This window comes from Gossypium hirsutum, chromosome D04 (genome assembly GCF_007990345.1).
Source record: "Gossypium hirsutum isolate 1008001.06 chromosome D04, Gossypium_hirsutum_v2.1, whole genome shotgun sequence".
NCBI lineage: Eukaryota > Viridiplantae > Streptophyta > Magnoliopsida > Malvales > Malvaceae > Gossypium > Gossypium hirsutum.
Window position 1 is genome coordinate 51761633 of NC_053440.1, and position 7447 is coordinate 51769079.

The following is a 7447-nucleotide window of genomic DNA, read 5'->3' on the forward strand; positions in this document are numbered from 1 at the left end:
AGAATTGTGGGGCAACTTTAGTAGTTCAACTTCAACATCAGAGACAAATATCTTCTTCCCTGAAAATGTTAATTATCTCATTCCATACCAGAGCAAACTTTTGAGCCTCAACCTGGTTTGACTCAAGCTTCCTGTAAGGTTGCCCAAGCCCATATCTCAGCTTCAACATGCTAATAGCATCATTAAACTTGTTCTTAAATGTTGGTCTGGCATCCAATAACTGTTCTTCTGGCATCAGATTGAACTACATTGCACTGGCAAAGAACTGAAACCTAAGCTTTAACTGTTGGATGTTTTTAATCTCACCTAAATGCTGCAATAACCCCACTCTTGCTCCCAAAAAGGAGGAATAAATTGAATACCAAATTTGAATGTCCATCAAGTAAATAAACACCACAGGTATACACAACAAACCAACAGCCAACTTGATACTACCACCAGGCCACTCGTAATCCACATTGTTAAGACCTAACAATTGTTTGGTCGGTTTAATCATGGGTTTAGTCTGCAAGAAATAACTAAATGCAAATTTCGTAGCTAAAACCAATACCCAAAACAGAGTATACTTAATATTATCAACTAGCCCTTCCCTCAATCCCCGACCAACAAAACTCTTACTCTGAAACCACTATGTCAACAAGTACAATATTTTCCAATTGGTCTCCTCTATAAAGTTCCAAACCCAAGGAAGAACAAATAAAACTAATGCCAATAACTCTGGCAAGACATAAACGAATGCAACTAATAGAAAAAAGACCACCCTCTTACCAGCCTCAGCACTCCACCTTCTATACTGGCTCCTCTGCGACCAGATCCTTACATAACAAGCAGGAAAAGTCACAATCCAGCCAGCAGCAACAACCGCTTTTAACACCATCCTAAAGCCAAGCCCGCAGGTGTCTCTCGAAACACGGCTATACTGCATCCCTACATCTAATATAGCCTGTAAAAGTCTCATCCCACTCCAAGTAATAAATACTATCAAAACCTTAACTCGAACATCGTTACTTGTCAATGCCTGCTACAGATACCCCTTCTCTTCCCATACTACAATAATGGCAGTCTGAAGAAACAAAAACTGCATCACCCAAAGCCTCTCAAAACTTCTGTAAAGATTCCAAAATGACCTTTGCTCAATGAACCCAGTTTTCCCAACATGTTTACTTCTACTGGAAGTAACAAAAAATTTGTTGCCCACATCAAGCGGCCACTTAAGTTTCTTAAAACATCTCTTACTCCAAAAATAATCATTCAAATCATCATAATTCCTCCAAGCAGTATGCGGCGCCGTTCTATTCTTGCTATTCTCAACTTCCGCCTTTACAGTCTCGTATATCAGCTTCACCACGCAGTACAAAAACGCATTTTCTCCCGATAACAACGGCATAACGGGCTGGCCAGTGTTTTCGTCAATGTAATCTTCTAAAATCTTGTTTAATTCCATGGCCATGTGATGGAATATGTAGCAGATACATTCAGGCATGAACCGGAGGTTTGTAGATTCGCCCCAGATCAACAAATAAGCCCCACGTACAGTAATTCACGGCGGTGATCAGAGTTAGAGTGGCCACTTTTAGAGATCCATACGTTCGATTTCTTTCCTAAATAAGAGCACCAGTTAGTGTAGTTCTTGAGGAGTTTTCGACGAAACGTACGAAGTACGCCGGCGTCGAGAGTGTCAATATTCTCCGGCAGAAGGGATAGCCGCATCTGAGAGTTGGCCAATTGGAGGACGAGGTGTTCCCTCTGGTTTTTGAAGTTGTCGTGTTGGAAACAGAAGAAGAGAGCCAACCAGTCTAGGAGGTCCATCGCAGGATGCCATTGTCCATGAGGTGGCAGTCGTAAATCTCCAAAGGCACGTAGAGCAGAAGCAACAGCTCGTACTTCGGAGAAACGGAGAGAAGGATGGTCGGTGCGGAGGTTGTGGACAGGTATTATGTTGTACGGTTCATCTTCAGGTGGAGTGGTCTGGGTCCGGCCCGACTTAGACCCGGGACAGTAGCGGTAAGGCATTGCATCAAATAAAAAACGAAAAATTTGAAATTAGGGCTTTGGAGATTCAGTTGCAGAAGAAAAGGTGGGGGACTTCAGTTTTTTCTTTTCCTTTTATTGAAAAGGAAGATGCTACTGGTAATAGATCGTGAACATGCGTATTATGCGGCTTTCTAATGCTTTTTTTTTTTAAATTAAGGTTAATTTGTATTTTGTTTTTTGTCCTCATCTACTAACAACATCTGTGGTAAAAATAAATTAACTTCATTCTCATTCAATTATTTTTATCAATTTAATCCTTCTCATGTTACTGTCCTTTTTTTTTTACTTTCTGTTAAATTTCAATTCTGGTCCTTTTATTTTTTAATTATATAAAAATGGTCAATTCCGGTCTTTATACTATGCTCAATTTTGAGATTTAATCTTTATTTTTAATTTTTAACATAATTTGATACCTAGTGTTTATTCTAATTCAAATGCTTGCATAAATTTAAAGAATTGTTAACCTCATTACATTTGTTGTTAAATTCAATCCATCACAATGTCATTTTTTTGACAGAAATATCGAGTGAGTACTTTAAAAAAAAAAACTTAAAATGTCACCTCAATAAATTTAACGAAAGAATTTTAATAGTGTTAACAACCGGACCTGAATTTTTAAATTCAAAAATTAAAACAATTCTATATTATTATTTAAGAATATTTTAAAATTTCTTTTTTCCTAAAAAACTTTATAGTTTTTATTTGTTTATTAAATCAAATAAACAAATTACATATAAGGTAATAAGCATTGTCATTAAATAAATTCATTTAATATAATTTGAGTAAATTATAAATTACATTTAATTCATTTGATTGTTTTAAAAATCATTTAAAAGTTTCTTTGTTTAGTTAGATTAGTTAGTTTATTTTGATCAATAATCTTTTAATACGTTGGATTATATGGAAATGACCAGTGCTGGTTTAAAGTTGTAAGAATAAATTTACACGCACATATTTCTTTTTTTTAATTTTAAACTAACAAAATTTGAGATAAACTATCATGTCAAATTGTATTTTGTTTATTTTATTCAAAAATGGGTAAATTAGTCCCTATATATTAGATCAAAGAGCAAATTGATTCTTTTGTTAAAAATTCCATCCATTTCTACTATTAAAAACTAGTTCATGTACATTAGTATGATGTACACGTTGCATACCTCATGTCACTGTCCGGTTATTCCATCAGCCACACCGTTTTTTGACAATACAAATAGATAAAATTTTTAACAAAATGACCAATTTACTATTTAATTCAACTCTTACTACAGAAACTTCTATGGTACTTTTACCAAAATTTTGAATATAAATTATAATACTTAAATTGCTCTTAATCCTTAAAAAGACGAAGATATAATGTGGTCAAGCTTCAAATCCATTTGAATTCACATCTTCCAAATTGTGATAACAATAATGTGAAAATTTTAATCTTTAAGACGTAACAAACGAGAATTACATTATAATCATAAAAAATACAGGTAGAATTTCATCGTTTATATATTTTATTAATTTGACACATTTTTAAAAAAAATTAAATTTAATCATTAATATTTTAAAAAGAGTGAAATTATATTTTTAATAAAAATATTGACTAAAACATTAACACCATGTTTGGTTGGGTGTATTGGCTATGCCAATACACCCTTAATCGGTGGGCCCCACTTATTACACCTCTAATCCGTTGTTTGGTTCAATGTATTGCGATTACGGGCTAAACCATTACTCACCTAATCGGTGAAATCCACCAATTTCTAATCCTTCCGTTTTGCTCAGTTTAGATGCTGCTTCAGTTTACCCTCCCTGTTTTACCCTCTCAGTCTTCTTCTTTTCAGCTCCCTCTCTGAACATGTATTTAACACCCATTTCCCCATTTCCCGTTTCCCCTCTTCCCCAAATCAAAATCCCTAACCCCGTGCCCGACTGCCCTCCTCCCTTTTTTTCTCAATTCAAAAATCAACCTTCACCTCCGGCACCAATCCACCTCCACCGATCCACCTCCGGTCCTTCACGAATCCACCCATTTCCAGAATCAGAGGTTAGAGCGAAGCTACAAACGTCTTCTACCTTTGAATTTCAAAGGTATATTAACAATGTTTTTTTCTGCTGGAAGCATTCTGTGTGCCAATGCCTTAAGAACAAAAAAACACTCTATATCTTTCGTTGTTTTTCTGATTTATTTTTGTTGGGTCTCATTCAATAGCCTATATCAGTTACAGATGAAAAAATTACCGAGATGGTATTGTTTCCAACGATTAACGAGGCATGTCGTGTTTTGGATGAGGGTGTCGTTGCTCGAGCATCAGCCCTTGATGTTGCATCTGTACTCGGAATGAGCTTCCCATCCTACTGGTAACTACTTCGCCACCAATTTTTGTCTCTGCAACTTGAACTCAAGAATAGTCTCTAAAGTTTGGAGAATTTAATGGTTCCCTTGTTAACTACTATAGGATCTACTATTAAGAATCAGTATTTGCTAATAGATTGCCTGCCAAATTCAGTCACTATTTTCTATAAAAAAATGAATTTGGTTTCTTGCATTATCTATGTTATAGTTAGTTACATGATCTCTTATTTTCACCATGTCTTATAAAACAATAGCTTTGGCTGCAGTGGTGGTATCATGTTCCGGGCAGATACAGTTGGGTCGAAGCATATCTATTTGAGCCTCAAGAAATGGTCAGAAAGGTACGGTAGCTACTTTAAACCATCGAATGCAATATTTTCAGGGTGTCTTTGTGTAGTGAAATGAGTGGTAGACTTGGTAAACTTGCATGTATTACAAAATTGAATCTAGAGATCTGTTTCCCAGTCTTGACTTGAGCAACTTACTGCCAATCTTCCTCCAAAGTAGTTTCCTAATCAATTTGGCTTTATGTTTAATAATGAGAGTTTGCTATTGGTTTTTCTTGTTAGAGATCTGTGTGTTTGTTATAGTTGGTTATAGGTAAAATGTAGGGACGAATTGAAAGAGAGTAGAATGAGTGTACTTCAGGTTATTATTGTTGGATTGAGAGAAAACTAATAGCTGACAAGGTCTATGAATCTTATGGTGCAAAGGCAATGTGTTTGGCTTCAGCATATATGGAGTATATAACTGGGCTTCATTTTGACTGTCCTTATGGTAATTGATATTTTCTTTGATTGCAGGATGATTCCTTGCAAAGACTAAGCATGGGGTGGCAGCTTTCGCTGGTGTGAATTGAAGGCTTATGAGGGGATTCTTGCACCATATGACAAGACAAGAGAATGGTTATTCCTGATGCTCTCAAATTTTGCAGTAGTTGGTTTCTTTTGTGGAATTTAGAATTTCGTTTTCTTACTTGCTTCTTGTGGTCTTCAGATGAAATTAATTCTAGGGCATTAGATGAAATTAACTTCAGATGAAATTACACTAATCTCAATAGGCTGGTCTCTCAGGTACAATAAATGATAGCTTTAATTTGATTGTTTGCATTGTATGTGTATACTTATGATGTTTGGATCGTTTACAGGTTATTTCTTCCTTGACTGCATCTTTGAGATTTGATGGTGCTTTGAATGTGGATGTGAATGAGTTTCAGACCAATTTAGTCCCATACCCTAGAATCCATTTCATGTTGTCTTCATATGCACCAGTGATTTCCGCGGAAAAGGCTTACCATGAGCAACTATCAGTAGCAGAAATCACAAGCAGTGCATTTGAACCAGCTTCAATGATGGCCAAATGTGATCCACGCCATGGGAAATACATGGCTTGTTGCTTGATGTACAGAGGAGATGTGGTGCCTAAAGATGTGAATGCTGCACTGGCAACGATCAAGACCAAAATGACCATCCAGTTTGTTAATTGGTGTCCCACAGGGTTCAAGTGTGGCATCAACTACCAGCCTCCAACTGTGGTACCTGGTGGGGATTTGGCCAAGGTTCAAAGGGCAGTTTGCATGATTTCAAATTCTACTAGTGTTGCTAAAGTGTTCTCAAGGATTGATCATAAGTTTGATCTGATGTATGCAAAGTGTACATTTGTGCATTGGTATGTCGGTAAAGGTATGGAGGAAGGTGAGTTTTCTGAAGCTAGAGAAGACTTGGCTGCTCTTGAGAAAGATTATGAAGAAGTGGGCTTGGAATATGGTGAATGAGATGAAGATGAAGGGGATGAGTACTAGGCTAGAATATAGAGTAAAATCTGCCAATGGACTTATTGGTCAGCTAATAAAAATGGGTTATTTTGTTTGCCTTCTCTATTGTATCAAACTTCAAAACATATTTTAATGGATCTTTGCTTAATTTCATATGCTCTAACTTACAGTAATTTCTTTTTGCAATTTATTAATTTAAGCATTTTTGAGATAAATTTTAAAATTACTAGATAAATCCTCTTCCCATGCTTCGGAAAATTAGTCATATTTTGACCAAGATATTTATATTGGAATATAATGATTTGATTAAATTATATATTTTTACTAAATTATATTTTTAATAATAATTATTTTAAATTATATTTTATAGTATTATATATTATAATTTTAGTAAATTCATTTAAGAATATTTAATATTAAGAATTTTATTAAATTATATATTTTTGTTAAATTATATTTAATAATAATTATTTTAAATTATATTTTATAGTATTATATATTATGATTTTAGTAAATTCATTTAAGAATATTTAAATATTAAGAATTTTATTAAATTATATATTTCTATTAAATTATATTTAATAATAATTATTTTAAATTATATTTTATAGTATTATATATTATAATTTTATTAAATTCATATAAGAATATTTAATATTAAGAATTTTATTAAATTATATATTTTTATTAAATTATATTTAATAATAATTATGTTAAATTATCTTTTAAATTATTTATTGTTAATAATAATTTACCAAAACAAATTTCTACTAATTATTAAGAATTTTATTAAATTATATATTTTAATTAAAATATATTTAATAAAAATTATGTTTAAATATGATTAAATTATTTATTATTGATAATAATAATCTTATTAAAATTTAAATAACAATAACAATAATCATTTACCAAAACAAATTTATGCTAAGGGTATTCTAGTCATTTTAGTTTTTTCCATTATGCTATTACACCTCTATTCCATTCAACCAAACACAAGATTACTATTACGCTTCTATTCTATTACATTCAACCAAACAGTTGATTTGCTATTACACCTCTAATCCAATACACCTCTAATCCCAATACACCTCTAATCCAATATACCTCTAATCCAATACAGCGAACCAAACGCACCCTAAGTTTTTAATTTGGTTGGCATGACAACCTGTATAATAATCTGCATGTGCTTCATATTAACACGACACTATTTATTTTACATATCATGTAAAAAGAATTTAAATATTATAAAAATATTCAAAATAAAAAATCCAAATAAAATATAAAAGTTGATAAAA

At 33.0% G+C, this 7447-nt stretch overlaps 1 pseudogene; it reads left to right on the forward strand.

The window, feature by feature from the left end:
• The first annotated feature begins 3745 nt into the window (after positions 1 to 3745).
• LOC121215940 (tubulin alpha-1 chain-like) lies at positions 3746 to 6302 on the forward strand (annotated as a pseudogene).
• Positions 6303 to 7447: the final 1145 nt, after the last annotated feature.